Genomic DNA, 23362 nt, shown 5'->3' on the forward strand with positions numbered 1-23362 from the left:
TTGGCTACACACGGCTGGACTTTCCGAGAAAAAAAGCCCATCAGAGTTTTTTTCCTCGGAAAGTGCGGCCGTGTGTACGAGGCATAACAGGTCATGTTTTCAGGCTTCCCATTATTTTGCACAGATGATTTGATCAGTTTCACTGCCCTAGTAATTACCACAGCCGTTTCATCTTAGGGAAATCCTGAAAACATGACCTTTTGGGGGTACTTGAGGACTGGAGTTGAAAAACATTGCTCTAACACATAAATACAGGCTTGATGCTTCCAGTGTAAATAAGGCCTAAGATTACAAACAAAATGAAATCTTGTTTTGGTAAACCTCATTATTTTTGTAATCATTAAAATCATGATTACCTAAAAATAATGCTTTAAAATATTTTTCGGTAAGAAGAGTGTTACGCTAGAAGTAAAGTATTTTTAAAAATATATTTTATGTCAATAATTCTCCACACAATTTACCACTCAAGATTTTTTTAATGGAGAGAACAAAAAAATATTTTAGATTTTTTTTTAGCAAGCACTTGAATTAGCTTACGACATTCACACCTAAAGCTGTCCATACACAAGCAGATTTTTGTCTGAAAATTTGTGGTACATTCGATGACTTGATGAATGTCATTTAACAGTAGAAAATCCAAATGATTTGCCTTTTATGTTCGATTTTAGAATTAATTAATATTTCTAAATGAAAAGCGCAGACACATAGAATTGTGTTTTGTTTCAGAAAAAAATTCTGTCCAGCTCCTCCAAATTTTCTCATCACTTTAGTAAAAAACAAACATCAATTTGATCCCAGTAAGAAATAGAAAATTGAACGAACGTTCCTAAATGAAAAAATTTCAAACAAATGTCTACTAGTGTATGGCCAACTTAAACTGATGTAATACTACTTGATTTTCTAACTAAAATGTATTCAGAGATGAAGGAATAACATGTCCATACACAAGCTGTCCATACACGAGCAGATTTTTGTCTGAGAATTTGTGGTACATTCGATAACTTAATGAATGTCATTCAAAAAAGTAGAAAATCCAAATAATTTGCCCTTTATGTTCAATTTTAGAATGAGTTAATATTTCTGAATGAAAAGCGCATACAGATAAAAATGTGTTCGTTTCAGGAAAAATTTCTGTCCTGCTCCTTCAAATTTTCTCATCACTTTGGTCAAAAAAAATATGTCAATTTGATTCCACTAAGGCCTCGTACACACGACCAGTTTCCTCGGCAGAATCCATCAAGAAACTTGGTGGGAGAGTTTTTTTGCAGAGGAAACCGGTCGTGTGTACATTTTTCATCGAGGAAACTGTCGAGGAACTCGTCGAGCCAAAAAGAGAGCATGTTCTCTTTTTCCTCGACGGGAATGGAGAAAATTGGCTCGTCGAGTTCCTCGACAAGGCTAACAAGAACTCGACGAGGAAAACGATGTGTTTCGCCCGCCGAGTTCCTTGGTCGTGTGTACGAGGCCTATGAATTAGAAAATTGAACGAACATTCCTAAATGAAAAAGATTCAAACAAATGTCTACTAGTGTATGACCAGCTTATATTCATGTAATACTACCTAATTTTCTAACTAAAATGTATTCAGAGATTAAGGAATAACATTGTAACACCTAAAAATGTAGACGATTATTAAATAAAATTTTGGCATTTTAAGGAAGTTAAATAACAGAAATCCAGTAAAAAAAGGGGAGTTTACTGTAAAAATACATTGCCTTTAGCCATGTCAAGAACATTATACAAATTCTAGATTTTTAAAGTACTCAAAGAACCAGTGCCCGCTTTTGACAACCAATCAGAGTAAAGAGATAGGGGCAGATCCACAGAGATCTGCACCCGCGCAGCGTATCAGAGATACGCTACGCCGCCGTACCTTACCTGGCTTTAGTTCGAATCCTGGAAGAATTCGCGTCGTAATTTACGGCGGCGTAGTCTATCTCTGGAGGCGTAATTCAAATCGGCGATTAGGGGGCGTGTTTCATTTAAATGAAGCGCGTCCCCACGCCGAATGAACTGCGCATGCGCCATCCCTAAATTTCCCGCCGTGCATTGCACTAAATGACGTCGCAAGGACGTCATTTTTTTAACATAGACGTGAATTACGTCAATCCCGATTCACGGACGACTTACGCAAAAAATAAAAAAAATTCAAAATTAACGCTGGAACAACGCCCATATTTAACATGGCGAGTCTAACTATACGCCGCAAAACACCAGCTTTAACTATACGCCGGAAAAAGCCGACTAGAGACGACGTAAGAGAATGCGACGGCCGCGCGTACGTTCGTGGATCGTTGGAAATAGCTAATTTGCATACTCGACGCGGAAAACGACGACAACTCCACCCAGCGGACGCCGAAGTATTGCATCTAAGATCCGAAGGCGTACAAAGCCATACACCTGTTGGATCTAACCCAGATGCCGTCGTATCTTGGTTTGAGGATTCAAACCAAAGATACGACGTGGGAAATTTGAAAGTACGCAGGCGTATCAGTAGATACGCCGGCGTACTCGCTCTGTGGATCTGCCCCACAGTTTTTAGAAATATAGTCAGGATTCCTAATCTAATATTAAAAAAAGTGCTCTTTAGAAAGTCATCCCCTTGTTACGAATGCCACTACCCCAAAACGGTACAATAAGTAAATCAATGACATGCCATACATAAAAGTATTAAGCCACTGATTCTAATCTGACACTTGTACCACACCGTTGTCAGTAAAATCCAGCTTCCAGGTTTCCTTATAAGCCACACTGTAGGCCAACTGGATAGACACGCAATACATCATTTCCTGCTGAGTTTCCTGTTGTGTTTGTATATTCCATTTATAAATTCTTCGTGGTATTCCAAAGGCTTGTACTAAAATAAACCCATTAGACTGCCAGGGATCTCCAATATGGAATAGTATGTTGTCTCCTTCCAGGCTTGTGCCAAGCTCCCAAGTCATAAGAATGCCCATTCGAAATCCATCCTCCATAGCCAACAAGTCACATATATGAAAGCACTAGATCCAAAATGTGCAATGGTAACAGGTGCAGAGAGTGAGCAGCAGGTAAATCCATGTACATGCAGCCGTGAAATATAGAGAAAATGTTGAGGGCTCAGGAAAACTGGCATTTTATGCTCTGATCTTTGTATTCTTCACAATGAGGTATTGTTAGGTATAAGATCTGTCAAACAATGAAGCTTTGATAGAACATAATACCTATTCAGGAGCACAACTTTGCACATTTACTCTGGACACACACACAAAACACAAGCTGAATTTGCCTTCTCATGGCACACAATGAGCATCTGACATAATACTTTATCTAACAGCTTTAAATCAACAAATGTATAGAAAAGTATGTTCATTGCTGTCACTGCTGTCTGTGGGACATTCATCACAAATCTAGGATCCCATTATACAAACAATGTAAATAGCCTACTACCTACTGACTTTTTCCCATCATTAATTAATTAGATATATCACTAAATGTATACCATTTTTTTCAATGCTATAAAATTTGTGCACTCATGAATGATGCTTACCATAGACAGAACAGGTGTAATATTATGCTTGTCGCTTGAGCGTCGCTTGTACAAAGCTGAAAATAAAAATAAAGAAAGATATTTCAGCAAAAAAGATTTGAGCTTTTACTCGTGAAATATAGAAGTTTGGTTGTAGCTATCAACGCATTTTCACTAGAATATCAAACTTCCCGATTTGTAAGGACATTCACAGAAATAGGATAAACATGTGTAAGGCCTCGTACACACGACCGAGGAACTCGTCGTAAATGAAACATCGTTTTTCTCGACGAGTTCCTTGTTAGGCTTGTCGAGAATCTTGACAAGCTTTCTTTGCGTACACACTGTCAAGACCAAGTCTCGTCGTTCAACACGTACAGCGGCAGGGAAAAGTTTGTGTTAAGTAAAAGTTTGGTGAGAGACGATTTGCACTTTTCAGTCTGTTACAGCGTGACAAATGTACTATCTCCATTACAAACGCTACTTTTACCGAAGGTGCGCTTCCATCTCATATTTTATTCTAAACATGCGCGGGTTTCTAAGCATACACACGAATGTGTTTCTTGTCAAAATCCAGCCCGACGAGAAACACGACGAGGAAATTGAGACTCCTGACGAGGAAAAAGAGAACTTGTTCTCTTTTTTTCTCATCGAGTTCCTCAACAGTTTTCTCGATGAAAAACATACACACGACCGTTTTCCTCGGCAAAAAAGCTCTGCCATCAAGTTTCTTGATGGATTCTGTCGAGGAAAACGGTCGTGTGTACGAGGCCTTATACATAAGCAATTCATAATCAATCACTGATTTTTTCAACCAGAGATATATGATGACTTTTGCCATTTAAAGCGGAGCTCCACCCAAAAGGGGAAGTTCCACTTCACTGCCACATTTGGCACTTTTTGTAAGGGGGAGAGGGTACCTGCTTTTGACAGGTACCCGCGGCCACTTCTAGTTAAGATCGCCATGACGATCTCAGCTAGAATTTTTCCCCCCTCCTCCTTCCCCGCAGTATTTTGGGGCACATCACAGGTCTCAGAAGACTATGGGATCCTTTACAAGGTGCAGCGCGGCTCGCACGTGCGCAGTAGGAAACAGGCTGTGAAGCTGCAAGGCTTTACTTCCTGTTCCCCTTACTGGAGATGCCGGCACCTGCACACAAAGCCAGTTGAATAATTTTTTCAGGTGAGGACATCACTGGACCCTTGGACAGGTAAGTGTCCTTAATTAAGTCAGCTATTACAGTATTCGTAGCTGCTGACTTTGAATTTTTTGGGGGGGGAGCTTGGAGCTCCTCTTTAGGTATGTATAGTATGTGCCAAATCAACAAAACCTAAGCCTCAACGGGTTAATTTCATTCCAAAAGTCAATATTTTTAAATGTGAATCTTTAATTTATAAAAATCCTGCCAGAAAGGTTCTTGTTAAGTCACTTTAAAGTGATTCTAAGGAAAGAGTTTAACCACTTGCTTACTGGGCACATATACCCCTCTTCCTGCCCAGGCGAAATTTCAGCTTTCAGCACTGTCACGATTTGAATGACAATTGCGCGGTCGTGCGACGTGGCTCCCAAACAAAATTGACGTCCTTTTTTTCCCACAAATAGAGTTTTCTTTTGGTGGTATTTGATCACCTCTGCGGCTTTTATTTTTTGCGATATAAACAAAAATAGAGCGACAATTGTGTTTTTTTTGTTACTTTTTGCTATAATAAATATTCAATTTATTATTATTATTTTTTTACTAGTAATGGCGGCGATCTGCGATTTTTGTCATGACTGTGATATTACGCGGACACATCGGACACTTTTGACACATTTTTGGGACCATTAACATTCGAACAGCGAACAGTGCTAAAAATATGCACTGATTACTGTATAAATGTGACTGTGGCAGGGAAGGGGTTTAACACTAGGGAGCAAGGAAGGGGTTAATGTGTGCCCTTGCATAGTGTTTCTAACTGTGGAGGGGAGGGGAGTGACTGGGGGAGGTGACCGATGGTTATCCCTATATACAAGTGACACACCATCGGTCTCCTCTCCCTGACAGGACATGGATCTCTGTGTTTACACACAGAGATCCATGTCCCTGTCTCTGTGACTGCCGATCGCGGGTGGCCGGCGGACATCGCAGGCCGCCAGGCATGCGCATCGGCACCTGAGTGACGCGGTGGTGCTCGCGCGCCCCCCCAGTGGCTGGAGGCCGTATATAGACGGCCTCCCGGCAATTAAGATCCACATTGCAGCCGTAAAAAGTCGTCGGGCCGGCAGTTAAAAAATACAAAAATAAAAAACATGTTATACTTACCTGCTCTGTGCAATGGTTTTGTACAGAGCATCACCGATCCTCTTCTTTTTGGGTCCCCCGCTGGAGGTTCTGGCGTCTCCCTCCTGCCGAGTGCCTCAAATAGCAAACCTCTTGCTTTGGCAACAGTCAAGCAGGCGGGCATCAGAGCCATGCTCTGTTTGTCCATACTGCGCCCAGAATTTTTTTTTTACCTTAATGCATAGAATACATTAAGGTAAAAACCCTTGAGTCTTTAGATCCCCTTTAATTATTATATTGTTACGACTCTCTATCCCTGTTGTGCTCCTGCCCCATCAACCTGTCCCATGAGCTTCTGATGGAGTGGCCATTTTTTTACCCAGATTGTGCATGCATACTCTACTGTTGTCATCATCAGAGAGGCATCCTTGCCAATAGATATAGTTGAGCCAGATATCGTGTTAAAGACCCTCTTATTTGGACCACAGCATTATGCTCAATGAGCATTTAATTGATATAATAACTTGCCAAAAAGAAAATTAAAATAAGGCAGGACTTAATGCCAAACTTAGCGTTCAGCCCAGGGCTCAAGTCCTGCGGGAACGCGTGGGAACGGAGTTCCTGCACTTTTTTCACAGCAGGAACGCAGTTCCCTTTGCAGGATTAGAGCAGCAGAGAACAGCCGAGCCAATCGTTCACTAAGCGGCGATGCCCAGCTCGAGTCATTGTCAGGGGCAGGCGAACCTTAGTAATCCTTTATGTTACTGGCCGCTTCCTGTATATGGATTCATCGGGTAGTGTGCGGGTATTCTGTCACTTCCTCGATGCTGCAATGTCTCCTGGGAGCTTTTGTCATTGTTCCCAGGAGACATTGTGGAGGCCTGCCCGTGAGTTATCGCGGGATTTAGAAAGAAGCATGACAAAAGCTCCCAGGAGACATTGTGGCATCGAGGAAGTGACGGAATACCCGCACACTACCCGATGAATCCATATACAGGAAGCGGGCAGTAACATAATGGATTACTAAGGTACAGTGGATCGAAGAAAAAAAAAACATGCGGTTTAGTAATTATGCATATGAGCGTATCATCTTTTTTTTTTTTGGTGGGGGAGTGGATCTTGGGTGGGAGTTCCCACACTTTTTTCCCTAGGACTTGACCCCTGGTTCAGCCATTGATTGGGACTGGCATTTATATTGATGTGACGCCTAGTTGCACTGTGATGCACATCTTTACTCGACATAGCCATGACTTCTAGCTCATAAAGGGTCAACAGTGGCTAAAACCTGGGCAGCATGATGCCATAGGTGAGACAGATGTAGTGACTTCACAGAGTGGATTCACAGGTGAAATATGGGAGATGTGAGTAGTGAGTCAATAGTGAAGATGGATACGAAATTGGGGGGGGGGGGTAGAATAAAAATATAGCATTACTTTGTCACGAAACACCAGCAGAACCCTTAGTAGGCACTGATCCTGCCTCTCAGATGGGATAGCACAGCCCACACTGATCACGCAGATCACAGTATAATGGAAGACTATGATGAGCTGCTGTGCAGGTCATTGATTGTACCCTGATCTTTGTGTTACCTGCTCTTAATCTGTGACCTGTACAATACACACTCCTGAGCCTTGCATGATACACACTCCTGAGGCTTGTATAATGCACATTCCTGAGCTTTACCCTGTATGCACTTCTGGGTTCTGGGCCCAATGCGTTACACACTCCTGAACCCTGCACCCAGTGCAATTCACAATTCTGAGCCCTCTGCTAAGATGTACATTTCATAATCCTGACTGCACTATGTATGCTGGGCTATACATGGCATACTCCTGACCACCGCACTCCTTTTGCTATATTTTACATGACATACTTTTGACCAAAGTTTATTGTCCTAACAGTTGGTGGTTGGTAAGTAGTTAATGCCTTTTTTATGAAGTTCTTCTTTACGTTTACAAGAAAAAACATATGTAATTACAGAGTTATTTTTTTTTTAAAGAATGATTGGGTTGTATGTCTGCTAGATTCTCAATTGTGGCACAGTGATTAAAGTATATTGTGTGGGTACAAGGACTGTGGCACATGTATGTCATGTATCCAGCCAGAAGTTTTAATTGATTTTGACCCTTTTAAGCTCCTCCCACTTGCATGGAAGCAATTTGGCCACACCCTCCATTTGAAGCGGCACGCTATACACACCTTTTTACTACTCTCCTCTGGTTGCCTAAGGGTGGCCCAAATCTGTCATTAGATACGCCTACGTAACTCGGAATCTAAGCCCGTTGTATGTTTAAGTGTATGCTCAAACTGAGATACACTTAAACCTGCCTAAGATACGACGGCCTGCGCCGTCGTATCTTAGGGTGCAATATTTACGCTGGCCGCTAGGTGGCGCTTCCATTGAGTTTGGCGTAGAATATGCAAATGAGTAGATACGCCGATTCGCGAACGTACACTTGCCCGTCGCAGTAAAGATACGCCGTTTCTGTAAGACAAGGACCTCCAAACTAATGGCCTCCAGCTGTTGCGGAACTACACAGCCCATGAGGCATTGTAAAACTCTGACATTCACAGACATGGCTAGGCATGATGGGAATTGTAGTTCCTGAACAACTGGAGGGCCATAGTTTGGAGACCCCTGCTGTAAGAGATACGCTGCGTAAAGATAAACATGCCCCCTAGGTGGCGTATCCAATGTTAAGTATGGCCGTCGTTCCCGCGTCGCAATTTGAAAAATTTATGTCGTTTGCGTAACTCGTCCGTGAATGGGGCTGGACGTAATTTACGTTCACGTCGAAACCAATGACGTCCTTGCGACGTCATTTGGAGCAATGCACTCTGGGATATTTTACGGACGGCGCATGAGCAGTTCATTCGGCGCGGGGACGCGCTTCATTTAAATGATACACGCCCCCTATCCGCCGAATTTGAATTCCGCCACGTGATTTACGCTACGCCGCCGCAACTTTACAGGCAAGTGCTTTGTGAATAAAGCACTTGCCTGAAAAACTTGCGGCGACGTTACGCCAGCAGAAAGATCCGCTGATCTTTCTGAATCTGGCCCTTAGTGTCAATTTATTTCTTTTTTGAAATACGAGGGGTCTTCAAAAAGTTTATGTACTTTTATATATATAATAGAATAGAGTTTAAAAAAGTGCAGAAACTTTTTGAAGAACCCTTGTAGTTTATGCCCAATGTGTTTGCTGTGTAATTGGTTTTTACAACTGTTTTCTCTGCAAGAGATGTTGGGTTGCTGCACTTTAATTAGACTGTACACACCTAAAGTTGTAGTTAGCTAAACAAATACATAAATACATTTACTAATGAACAATACCTAATACCTTCATGGCTGTGTTTCTGTCCTTATTATAAATCTTCCTGCATTTACAGTGTTTTAAAATGAAATTGCTCTGTAAGTCACTGTAAGTTGCCTCTTGTAGAACTGTAACCATTTCAAATAAAGACCCTGGGCCAGATTCAGGTACATTTATGTTGCTCCGCGGCAGCGTAACGTATCTGATTTACGTTACACCGCCGCAAGTGTTCTACAGCGTAAGTGCCTGATTCACAAAGCACTTGCCTGTAAACTTGCGGCGGTGTAGCGTAAATCCGCTTGGCGCAAGCCCGCCTAATTCAAATGGGGCGGGCACCATTTAAATTAGGCGCGTTCCCGCACCGAACGTACTGCGCATGCTCCGTCGGGAAAATTACCCGACGTGCATTGTGCTAAATGACGTCGCATGGACGTCATTGGTTTGACGTTAACGTAAATGGCATCCACCGCCATTCACGGACGACTTACGCAAACAACGTGATTTTTTAAATTTCGGCGAGGGAACGACGGCCATACTTAACATTGCTTAGACCACCTAGGAGGCAGCCCTAACTTTACGACGCGTATCGCTATGGAAACAACGTAAATTTAGATCGACGGGCATCGCGGACGTTCGTGAATCGCCGTAACTAGTCATTTGCATATTCTACGCCAATCGCAATGGCCTCGCCACCTAGCGGCCGGCCTAGAATTGCATTCTAAGATCCGACGGTGTAAGTCAATTACACCTGTCGGATCTTAGGGCTATCTATGCGTAACTGATTCTATGAATCAGCCGCATAGTTAGGACGGGCGGATCACAGAGATACGACGGCGTATCAGGAGATACGCCGTCGTATCTCTTTTGAGAATCTGGCCCCCTATCCTTAAATAAAGTACATTCTCCACCTACAATGGCAACAATGGGGAATCAGTGTGAGAAATGCAATGCAGCCATCACTGGAGTGAGTGCAAGTAGACAGGATTTGGCTGCAAAGAGATGGAGATGATCAGCAGCACCAATTGTTGAAGATATACAGTGCTTGAGCAAATTAATTGTCATTCAGCTAGGGTTTACATATACTTAAAGCGGAGCGAGAAGTTCCACATAAGGCCTCCTCTCCTGTTCCTCTTTAACAAGTACCCAAGTTGGTTGATCGATCAACTTGGGTACAACCATCTTGCCGGATTTTACTTGTGATTATCAATAGCGGCTGGTATAGCCGAATAGCAATAATCTCTGTGTTCTCCTGGCAGGGGCGACTTCCCCCGCCCCCCTACCGGAAGAACACAATAGCATGGGAGGGATTCCCCTGTCAACATTGCCCCTGGTTGCAGGAAATTTGCTCTGTCTATGGCCGGGTTAAGTTGACCAACATTGCCTAAGGTTACTCTTTATCATAAGATGATGGCTGAACAGTTTGGCTGAAAACAATCGCTTTATTAAACTATCATATACATTAAGACCTAGTCTAGGTCCCACGTTGTCCAATCATTGTTCCACCTTCCACAATTATCCAGCTGGCAATCATCTAACTCTGTAGACGATTGATTGTCTAGGCCAAAAATCTTTTGATTGAGGACTGTCATTAGGGCAAATTGTGTTGCCCGCCAATGCTGCTTACTGCGATGGCCAGCTATAGGTGGGGGGGCAGTGGTCCCCTTTTTATATCGCTGTATATTGGTCAGGCAACACACTGACACCTTTGCAGCCATTGAGCTATATGCTGGGTGCTCAGTGTGCTCCTGCACCTTTAGGAAGGGATGGGCTCCCCTCCAGACCACCTTCCCTCCACCTATGTATCAGAATGCATGTGCCTCCACTGTGGAGTCACTCATTAGATAGTGATAGGGACTACAGATACCAGGGTGCCTTAGTGAGGCTCTGTAGCTTACTCATGCATTTACAAATGTGTGCAGACTAAACCCCTGCTTTTAACACATAGTGTTAGACAGGTTAATTCGGTTGCCTGTGGGCTGGTTGGTAAGTAAGCTTGTTTTTTTCCTTGGATTTATCTCTGGCCTTGTGTATATCTTATGTTGCCCTCCAATGCTGCTTACTTCAATGCCAGCTATAGGTGGGGGCAGTGGTCCACTTTTTGTTTTGCCCATCAAATGCAGCCTGATCTGTGCCCATCATTGCAGCCTTGCCAGTGCCCATCAAATGCAGCTTGCTAGTGCCCATCAAATGCAGCCTGATCAGTGCCCAGAATGCAGCCTTACCAGTGGCCAGTAATGCAGTCTTACCAGTGCCAAGCAATGTGGCCTTCCCAGTGTCCATCAAATGCAGCCTCACCTGTGCCCAGCAATGTGGCCTTCCCAGTGTCCATCAAATGCAGCCTCACCTGTGCCCAGCAATGTGGCCTGACCAGTGCCCAGCAATGCAGCCTTACCAGTGCCCAGCAATGCAGCCTGACCAGTGCCCAGCAATGCAGCCTGACTAGTGCCCAGCAATGCAGATTTACCAGTGCCCAGCAAATGCAGCCTCACCAATGCTCAGCAATGCAGCCTTACTAGTGCCCAGCAATGCAGCCAGATCAGTGCCCAGCAATGCAGCTTTACCAGAGCCCAGCAATGTGACCTTACAAGTGCCCAGCAATGTGGCTATACCAGTGTCCAGCAATGCAGCCTTCCCAGTGTCCAGCAATGCAGCCTCACCAGTTCCCAGCAATGCAGCCTTTCCAGTGCCTAGCAATGCAGCCTTCCTAGTGCCCAGCAATGCAGCCTTACCAGTGCCCAGTAATGCAGCCTCAACAGTGCCCAGCAATGCAGCCTTACCAGTGACCAGCAGTGCAGCCTTACCAGTGCCCAACAATGTGGCATTACCTCCCCTTTTCTTCACACCCACACTGCCTGCCACAACTCGCAGTCTTACAGGACACGGCTGCCAACGGGAATGAGTGAGTGAGTAACTTGTATAGCGCAACAAATGCGAACTTAATCGCCTCAAGGCGCTTTGCATCCAGTGTCATCCTGGTCCTTCAGAACAGGTGGGCCTTTTGTTTTTTCCTAAAAGCCCGATGGTTTTCTTCCAAGCGGATGGTCGTGGTTAGAGCATTCCAGAGCCGTGGTCCTTGGACTGCAAATCTACGTTCTCCCTTAGATTTGTAGCGTGATTTAGGGATTTGGAGAAGGTTTTGGTTGGTTGACCGGTAATGGTGTTCACGATGTAGGAAAAAGTACAGAAACACTGTTCCAATGCATTCCCGCAGGACTCAAGCCCAGTTGAGGACCCAGTTACATCATTGCAGTGCAGTGGTTAATGTTGCAATTCATTAAGGCTGCCCAATGAACCAAAAGTGTTGCATGAAGAATTTTTGGCAGCTTCCCATATGGCAAGGCATATTGATGCGTTACAAAATGTTATGTTGCACTGCAACATCCATCCATCATTAAGGTACATTGGGCTGCCATTCGGAATGAATGGAACTGCATCACACAAATGCATGTAGCATGTGTTGCCAGCTCTTGTGGTATTGATTAAAGCGTTAGTAAACCGCTGCCAATTTATAATTTAACCTGCAAGGCAAAGTTTTAATGTGCTAGTATACATCGCATACTAGCACATTATGTGAAACTAACCTTAGAACAAAGCCCTCCAGTGCCGAGATGTCACCAATGATAGGGCTTCCATTTTTACTCGGTCTTCCTTCTGGGTTTGCGGACTCCGGCTGTGTGAGTGGCTGTAGCTGCGATGATCTAACTCATGTGCGCATGCTGCTGTTTATGGGCACAGGACTTGTACAGTAAATATATCCTAAATGGTGCACGTTTAGGAGATATTTACAGTACCTATAGGAAAGCCTTATTATAGGCCTACCTATAGGTACAATTAATTCATGGGAGTTTACTCCCACTTTAACATGTGTATTACTATAACACAACAGTGTGAATGTGCCCTAATGCCCTGTGCACACGGTTGGAATTTCCGCCTGCAAAGTCCGATGTAAGCTTTTCGTCGAAAATTCCGACCGTATGTATGCTCCATTGGACTTTTGCTGTTGGAATTTCCTGCCAGCAAAAGTTTGAGAGCAGATTCTCTATTTTTCAGACGGAAAAAAATCCTATCGTCTGTAGCAATTCCGACAAGCAAAATTCCGACCCATGCTCGGAAACAATTTGACGCATGCTCGGGAGCATTGGGCCAGATCCACAGCCAGCGGGTGTAACTTAAATATTCAGATTTAAGTTACACCGCCGGAAAATTTCTACCTAAGTGCCCGATCCACAAAGCACTTACCTAGAAATTTTCTGCGGTGTAACTTAAATCCGGCCGGCGCAAGGCGTGCAATCTAATGGGGCGAGTCCCATTTAAATTAGGCGCGCTCCCGCGCCGGACGTACTGCGCATGCTCCCGTCGCGATTTTCCCGACGTGCATTGCGCGAAATTACGTTACGCCGAGTTTTGTGAATAGCGCCGGGTAAAAAAAGTTGCGTTGTGAAAAAAAAGAGATGCGGCGGGAAAAAAAAAATTGAAAAAAAAATTTGACAGCGTCGCGGGAAAGAAGGGTCTACTTTTACATGGTGTACTAACTTTACACTTTGTAAAAACAGCCCTAATTTTGCGACGGCAAACTAATACTTACGAAGAAAAAACGAAGCGTAAAAGCTTCGTGGATCTCCGTAAGTGCTAATTTGCATACCCGACGCTGGATTTCAACGAGAAATGCCCCCAGCGGCGGCTGCGGTACTGCATCCTAAGATCCGACAGTGTAAGTCCCTTACACATGTCGGATCTTCTGCCTAACTATGAGAAACTGATTCTGTGGATCAGTTCCATAGATAGAAACAGGGATACGCCGGCGTAACAGTAGATACGCCGGCGTATCCCTTTTGTGGATCAGGCCCATTGAACTTAATTTTCTCAGCTCGTCGTAGTGTTGTACGTTACCGCGTTCTTGACGGACGAAAGTTCAGAGAACTTTTGTGTGACCGTGTGTATGCAAGCCAAGCTTGAGTGGAATTCCGTCTGAAAAAACATCCAACGTTTTTCCAACGGAAAATCCGATCATGTGTACGGGGCATTAGTGTTATGTGCAGAGCACAGTGGCCCATAGTAACTGAAAAGCACCCACATTTCATGGTCCTGACTGCTGCAAACTGGTGACAGAATAAGCTGACTGGCTTCTGTTGATTGGTGCATAATGCACATCCCTGTTAAGAGGTTATTTAGAAACTGTATCAACACGTGAGGAACATTGTTTTCTCTCTCTAGGTAGATGATAGCTTGTTTAAAATGCTTGGTATTATTGGAAGCTTCTTTGTACGAAACTTCCTTTCCAGTATTAGTCTCCAGTGGATTGTGGCTGCCAAGTTTTCATTCCTGATGGTTCTCTTAAGTTTGTCCATGAAGGAAACATCTTGCTAACCATGAGAAATACATGTCATGGCCTAAATGATATGTCATAGCAGTTCCATAGATCGCATTCTGGAGATTTCTGAGCAAAGTGCCAAAATGTCTTAGCTCACCTGTTCATTAGCCTGTTTATCATAGCCGCTGATTACCCAACTGTGTGTACTTGGTTACCATTTTTTCTGCAGCAATTACGCAGTGCTGTGTGCCAACTACGTCAATTCTCTTCCTGTCTGACCTGGAAGCCGGGGCTGGCTTAGTTATTATAACATTCCATTTCAGGCAATACTTATCCAGGAATCGGGGGAAAATAAGAACACACAAAATGACCATAGGTGAAACTTATTCAATTCACTTTCTGAGTGTGAATATAGAAGAATTTCGGAGTATAGAAGAAAAACAAAAGTAAAATATTTTAGGCTTTAACTCATGGACATAAAGGTACATCCTGAAGGTTTGCAGTAGTTCACATACTATTTTATTATTTAGATGAGTGGTGCTCAAGTGTTATGATAGGGACCCTCAGATGGCAGTTGTGGGGGACATGGTACAATTTGTTTCTAGCTGACCATCATGTATTGACCTTAGTTTTGGAAAGATCCTAGGCAGGGTGCACAGGGTGCATTGCACCCAGGCGCCTGCCGAGGTGGGGGCGCCGAACATCCAACAGACTCTCTAACAGAAGCCCTCTCTGTGGCCCCCCTCCAGCTCCCAATAAAGTACCGTATTTATCGGCGTATACCGTGCACTTTTTTGCCCTGAAAATCAGGGCAAAATCGTGGGTGAGCGGTATACGCCGATACCCGCTTTCCCGCGCCGAGTTTTGAATACTGCGCCAACATATACCGAGCGCAGTACACTCGGGTATAGTCGGGCAGTCTCGGCTCCGTCCGCGCTCACCACCTGGACGTACAGGACGTCAGCGCGAGAGTTGCCGAGCATTGCCGACAATACACAAGTGTACTGCGCTCTGTATATGTCGGCGCAGTATTCAAACTCGGCGCGGGGAGGACGCGAGGACGCCGCGAGGACGCCGCAGAAGGACACCGGACCCGACGAAGAGGACACCCGAAGCCGCAGACGGACGCCGGACCCGACGAAGAGGACACCCGAAGCCGCAGACGGACGCCGGACCTGACGGGGCCGCCGATGGACGCCGCGCAAGACACCAAAACTGTAAGTACAAAAAAAACTTTTTTTCCACAGGATTCGGGGCAACTTTAGGGGTGCGCGGTATACGCGGGAGCGCGTTATACCGCGATAAATACGGTACTCTGCTTCTCTGCCTGTATATTTTTTATTGTTAAGAGATCATGTAAGGATCTCAGGTTAATGAAGACTTTGTGGGGGGAGCATCTCTGTGGTTGAGTCATTGCCATAAAAACATTTGTAAAGGGGAGGAATTAGTAAAATGACGCCGACCATGTGGGGGCGCCAGAAACATTTCTGCACCCAGGCGCCTGTGACCCTAGGATCGGCCCTGCATATATACTGTATGTTACAGCAAGCACATCAACACACAAGTGAACGTTCACTGCATTGCAGTGCAACCCCAATGCACTGTACAGTAGCCGCAAAAACACAACGCAAGTCAGTGAACCACAACACACATGCTGTGTGTTATACTGCAATGTGATGCATTGGCAAAAAAGACACGTGTCGTTGGTATGTTGGAAGCCAATTAATAATGAATAGGGTGTCTTATGGCAAAGTGTGTTAACCTGCATCACAGCTTTCATTAGCACACCACAATGGGCCATATAGATGTAAATGGGCCCCTAGACAGGGCAGTATCTGTCTTGTGTATATAGATAAGCTGTAGGATGCTTTATAGCTAAGGTGTATATAGATAAGGTGTAAGATGCTTTATAGATAAGGGGCCAGATTCAGAAAAATCAGTGGATCTTTCTGCTGGCGTAACGTATCTCCGATACGTTACGCCGCTGTAACTTTGGGCGCAAGTTTTGTATTCAGAAAGAACTTGCGCCCTTAGTTATGGCGGTGTAACGTATGTGTGGCGGCGTAAGCCCGCCTAATTCAAATGGGGATGTTGGGGACGTGTTTTATCTAAATTTTACTTGACCCCGCGTTTTTGACAGTTTTTTTGAACGGCGCATGCGCCGTCCGTAAAATATCCCAGTGTGCATTGCTCTAAAGTACGCCGCAAGGACGTATTGGATTCGACGTGAACGTAAATGACGTAAAGCCCTATTCACGTACGACTTACGCCAGGGGTGCCCAACCAGTGGCCCGGGGGCCACATGTGGCCCGCGGAGCCACATGTGGCCCGCGGAGCCCTCTGATGTGGCCCGCGACCTCCTGCTCTGGGATAGAATAGAATACTGTTATTAAAGGTCAGTTTATTACTAAAATCATGTATATATGGGCATATCTGTTCTGCAATGGTTACTGGGCTGCTTTCAAACTGACCGCAGAGCAGTGCACCTGCGGGTTAGTGTAAAGGAGTATAGTGGGCTGTGTCCGTGTCCGCTCTGCATATGCAGAGCAGACATGGACCTGCCATCCACCCGCCCTGTTTATTGTGGCCCACGACCAGTTACCAAGTCGCTTAAGTGGCCCTCGCGCTTCAAAAGGTTGGGCACCCCTGACTTACGCAAACAACGTAAAATTTCAAAACTCGGCGCGGGAACGACGGCCATACTTAACATTAGCTACGCCTCATATAGCAGGGGTAACTATACGCTGGAAAAAGCCTAACGTAAACGACGTAAAAAATTGCGCCGGCCGAACGTACGTTTCTTAATCGCCGTATCTACCTAATTAGCATATTCCTTGCGTAAACATACGGAAGCACCACCTAGCGGCCAGCCTGAAAATGCAGCCAAGATACGACGGTGTAAGACACTTACACCTGTCAGATCTTAGAGAAATCTATGCGTAACTGATTCTCTGAATCAGGCGCATAGATTTGACGGCCCGCACTCAGGCCCCGTACACACGTCCGAGAAACTCGACGAGCAAAACACATCGTTTTGCTCGTCGAGTTCCTTGTGAAGCCGCCGAGGATCTCGGCGAGCCAAGTTTCCTCATTGACTAACGAGGAAATAGAGAACATGTTCTCTATTTGGCCCGACGAGATCCTCGTCGGTTTCCTCGGCCAAAAGTGTACACACGACCGGGTTTCTCGGCAGAATACGGCTCCGATCGAGTTTCTGGCTGAATTCTGCCGAGAAACTCGGTCGTTTGTACGGGGCCTCAGAGATACGCCGTCGTATCAGGAGATACGCCGTCGTATCTCCTATCTGAATCCGGGCCAAGGTGTATAAAAGTAAGGTGTAAGATGCCAATATGGCCAGACATTGAACATTTGTAAAGAATTATCACAAAAAATGTAATTGAAGTTCTTAAAGTGGAACTAAAGTTTTTCTGTAAAAGACTTCTAGGAATTGCAATTTTTTTTTTACAAAAGAGACATGCAAAGTCCCTTTTGTCCAAAACCCTTCACTCCTAGAAAGTTTTTCTTTGCACGTGTGCTATATACATCCTGGCTCATTCTCTGCATGCTGAGAATAAAACCAGGTACTTCGGACAGTGTAACATTGTCAGTGGCAGTCCAAAGTGACCAAAGAACAATGTTTCAGGACTTGGAGAAAATGTTAGAAAAGGTAGCTGTAGATAGATTGACAGCTGGAAGCTAGACCTGTCACTGGTGCATACTTGTGCACTACGTGAGAGCTAATTCCCACAAAACTAAATCCAGGATATTATATCATGAATATTTATTTTTTAAATTTAATAAAATTAACATTGATATTTCCTTTTTTTTCTATAAAATGGAGTACAATCTTACGTAGTGTGTACATTATGAGAAGTGTTCTTCTATTGACAGAAAATAATATTAACAGAAAAGCGCCTGGGTGGCAATCATATGATAAACTGGGATATGATGCAAATAAAAAGTCCCAGTTTGGTGCAAATTCGCCAACTGATTGGGGGATATCACACAAGAGATGGCTCCTTAGGGTAAAGTCCCTCTGTACTGACCACCTGATTGAAGGAGACTTGTAATAAAACATGAACTAAGGAGAATTGGACAAAAATCACCATGTGGAAATGTGGATACCCCCCCCCCCTCTTAAAACAACGATGAACCGCATGTTCTCATGGCCAAATAATCCAACCAGACAAGTTCCAAAGAAATGACCTAACCAGGATCAGAGGCTAGAGAGCAGAGGCATCTGAAGGTGTAAGGCCCCGTAAACACGAGTTCCTTGTGAAGCCGCCGAGGATCTCGGCGAGCCAAGTTTCCTCATTGACTAACGAGGAAATAGAGAACATCTTCTCTATTTGGCCCGACGAGATCCTCGTCGGTTTCCTCGGCCAAAAGTGTACACACGACCGGTTTCCTCGGCAGAATACGGCTCCGTTCGAGTTTCTGGCTGAATTCTGCCGAGAAACTCGGCCGTGTGTACGGGGCCTGAGGCACTGCTACTGGTGAACATAGGAAGAGGTCAAAGTCTGGGTGTCCCCCTCTGTCCTCAGTCTAGGGAGTGGTTATAATAATTCACTCTGGCAAAGTGCCCATATTATCACAGAGGAATGAGTAGAATAACTCACTGTGGCACAGACCTATAGACTTGGAGTTTCCATTTAATTTGGGTTTATTGACTCTGCCAATATTTCTCTACCCACAGACCACAGTAAACTTGCTGTTTAACTGGCAGCTGAGACCGCAGTCAGATTGGCACCCTAATTAGCTGAGGAATTTATTAAATCCTTTTGCATTTTGCAATTTTGTGGTTTCTATTTAATTGTTTAAAGCCTCCTTTTTTACATAGATTGTAAACTGTCACAAGCAGGGCCCTCCTAATCCTCTGGTTCTAAATTGTATTGCAACTGTAATGTCTCACTTTACTTTGTAAAGCATTTTGCAAACTGCTATATAGCTCCTATATAATAATAATTAATATTAATAATCTGAAAGTGATTATTCTATTGAAGCACGTGCTATTTCATAACTAATGAAAGTAGACCTTTCCTATAAATAAACTAATTACTGCTGATTTTGAGAATAAGGCTTCATTTCCATGGACGTTTTTACAGCCACTTTTTTTTAGCCTTTTTTACAGCTTAAAAACGCCTGTCCATGTTTTTTTTTTTTTTTTTGAGCTGGAGCTCAAAAACGCTGCGGTAGCGTTTTTGAGAGTTTTTGAGCGTTTTTGCGCGTTTTTTAGCGTTTTTTAACGTCTGACGTTTTTACAGCTCTAACGCTGGAGCTTCAGAACGCACTGGTCCTGTTTTTTTTTTTGCAGCTTAAAAACGGCTCAGCCATCTACAGCTCAAATACGTCATGGTGGGCATGAAGCCATAGACTAACATGGAGAGCCGTTTTTAAGCTGCAAAAAACGCTCAGAAAAGTGGCTGTAAAAACTTCCAAAAACTTCCATGGAAATGAAGCCTTAAGATCTTGGCCATAGTGGGGATAAGCTTCTAATAAAGTGGTTATGTATTCTGGGAGATCTGTCTGATCTGTTGGATGAGATAGGCAGGAGATTGTTCTCCTATTTTGTCTGGGCATTTAAATCAGTGAGCCCATATCTGGAGGATGTGTGGTTGGTCTGGATCAGCTTAAAAGTCCTTACTTCAGTAGAGTATAGTCACATCTTGACTCAGGACCCCTACCCTTTGAACTGGGAATATTGGAATATTTTGGGGTTAAACACCCACCACACATACCACGTCCCAAATAAAGATAGTTAGATAGTTGTACATGCAGATTGGTTAATTGCCAGTACAGATGAGAAAATGCATGAGGTTTGGCAAGCCCGGGGAAAATTATGCTAATCTCAAACATAGCACCAGACCCATTAACACTTTGACTCCCTGAGCCCTTTTTGCACACGTTTAGAAACTCATTTTAGGCCTGAAGATGGTTCCACATTTTTATGTCACAGGATATTAGTGCAACGGTTTATGAAGTGCAGCCGTTTAGGAAAAAATACACTTAAGTTAATTTTAGGCCACACAAATGCAATGTATAACCCAATTTTTTGGTAACAGATAAGGTTTAGGCCTCGTACACACGACCGAGAAACTCGACGGGCGAAACACATCGTTTTGCTCGTCGAGTTCCTTGTGAAGCCGTCGAGAAACTCGACAAGCCAATTTTCTCCATTCCCGTCAAGGAAATAGAGAACCTGCTCTCTTTTTGGCTCGTCGAGTTTCTCGACAGTTTCCTCGACGAAAATGTACACACGACCAGTTTCCTCAGCAAAAAAATATCTCCCAGCAAGTTTCTTGCTGGTTTTTGCCGAGGAACTGTGTGTACGAGGCATAGGTTGCATCAAGTAAAAGGATACTGAAAATGTCAAGCCTTAACATTGCATGTGCCAGTGAAACGATGATAAAACTTGGGGCCCACAATTTTCCATAAGTGACGCTTGAAAAGCCCCTACAGGTCATTCATTTAAAATTAGTGACCCTAGAATTATTGATCTTACTTCGGTGTGTGCAATGATATGGAACATGCTTAGCACAATCAACATTTTCGTACGTAGTTGCCTCCAACGTGTGTGATTACATTGGTGTCTAACATACACATTTTGTATAAATAATGTGTATTTCCCCTTTGAAAGAAAAAACTGTGTTGCATGCATTCTGGGTTGCTAGAAAAGGGGGAAGAAGTGAGCATGTAGCTTCCCCCCCAGAAAAAAAAACAGGTCATACATCCTCAACATTGGGAAGATACTTTGCAAGGAGAGATTGTACACCTCCCCACTTTCCCTGTGAGGTACCATGTAGATGGGGACAGGAGGTTCATGCCCACATAATTTACCCCAACAAAGATGTAGGATTCTGTGTTGGGAGACTTATTGGAATCTAAAAGCCGCCTTTAGAAGAAGGGGGACCCCAGATATCTGCCCCACTAAATGAGCGAGGACAGGTACAGTACATAGTACCCCTTGTTACTCATTCACAACAAAACTGTAAAAAGCAATTAAAAACACTCACACAGTGAAAAAAGTACTATATGAAATTTTATTGAACTAAATACTCTTTATGGTAATTGCTTATATTTGCTAGTCTGTCCAAATAAGTTATTATTTTGGGTGCAGTGAGTTAAGTGATTATAAGGCTATTGAAACTTTAATTGGGACGTAATACAAGCATACCCAACCTGTCACGGCTCCCTATTACCCTATTACAATATTTTTTTAACACAAATAATAGAGAGACAATTGCCAAGGCGATATACAGTAGAAATGTAAAATAATTATGGCACAACAAAAATTGAGTCTGCTCCTTTTTAACATAAAAAATTTGTACAAAAAGCCAAAGCCACTTAGATACTATACAAAATACTGCAGTCCTTAGAGAACCAATTAGCCTTCTTGCAAGGCTCAGATTTGTGGAAAGCTTCTTTAGGCCATGACCTAATGAGAAAACATTTTGTAAGTACAGCAACATTAAATACTGGAAAATGTTATTTATTTTAGTTGTACATTATAAATTCCTGTTTTTCAATAAAATTGGAAAGGCATTTTAATAGTGACTACTACTCTAAGGCTCCATTCACACCTAGGCAGACAAATTCGCGGCGTTTTGTCGCCGCAAATCGCGGTACAAATAGTGGCGTTTTGTACCGCGATTTGCGGCGACAAAACGCCGGTATTGTCCGCCTAGATGTGCCCCAGATTGACCCCCTCTATGGAGATGGTTGCCATCTCCTAGCCGAACGCCGAAAGCCGCCTAAAAAAAAGGTCCGGGACCTTTTTTCAGGCGGCAGGCGTCCGGCGTCTGGCGTTCAACGTGGAGATGTGAACCATCTCCATAGAGGGACATGTGTTTTCATCCCTCTGGCGGCAGCGGCGTAGCACTACAGGCGTAAAAACGCCTAGATGTGAATGGGGGCTAAGGCCTTGTACACACGGTCGGACAAAACCGATGTGACTGGTCCGTCGGACCGTTTTCATCGGTTTACCTCTGAAGTGGCCGTACGGCCTGATATGTGTACACACCGTCAGTCCAAAATCCAATCAGGTCAGAACGCGGTGACGTCAAAACACACGACGTTCTAAATAAAACGAAGTTCAATGCTTCCAAGCATGCGTCGACTTGATTCTGAGCATGCGCAGATTTTGAACCGATGCTTTTCTGTACTAACCATCGGTTTGGTCCGATCGGGCAGCGGTCCATCGGTTCGGTTTTGAAGCATGTTTTAAAATTTTGGATCGAAGGAAAACAGACCGATGGCCTATACACACGGTCGGTTTGGTCCGATGAAACTGAACTTCGGTTCATTCTCATCGGTTTGGTCCGACTGTGTGTACAAGGCCTAAGGAGTACTTTTCAGGGAGATATCTGCCTATTTGTGGCAAGCTGTACATTTACTGTACATAGTTTCTTAGATGTGCCTACATATTACAAGATCGTGGCTAAATTTAAATGAATTGACCAATTAACACCTTATGTGGCCACCTTAAAAGTGTATGCCGATGAAGAGTGGCAGCAGAGTAGCATGCATATACCAGTCTCATTATATACCCTAAAAGAGTGCAAACACTGGTGGTTAGGCAAGATTTTCTAACACATATTCTTGCAGTAGTGGTGCGTCCATAAGGGCGCACGGGTGCCGCCTCCTCTCTTCAGCCACCCTCTCTTTGACCTATAGATAGATTCATTAATAGCATGAATCTATCCATGGGTGCCGATGCCACCCCCTATTCATGTGCCCGGCCCCTTTTCGGGCATCGAGCACCTGAATTACAGTGGCGGGGGGTGTTTTTGAAGCACCTGATTAGAGCCATAGGCAAATGCAATATAGCTGCCATAGGCTCTAATAGGTGTCAAAAAAGGTGACCTGCAAGCGCCATGCTTGGTGCTCGCAGTTCACCCAGGTGTGTTAGAGCAGCGAATGAATATTCGCTTTCCTAACACTAAACGGCCCTTTCCGCCAATCAAGTGCT

This window comes from Rana temporaria, chromosome 5, assembly GCF_905171775.1.
Source record: "Rana temporaria chromosome 5, aRanTem1.1, whole genome shotgun sequence".
Classification (NCBI taxonomy): Eukaryota; Metazoa; Chordata; class Amphibia; order Anura; family Ranidae; genus Rana; species Rana temporaria.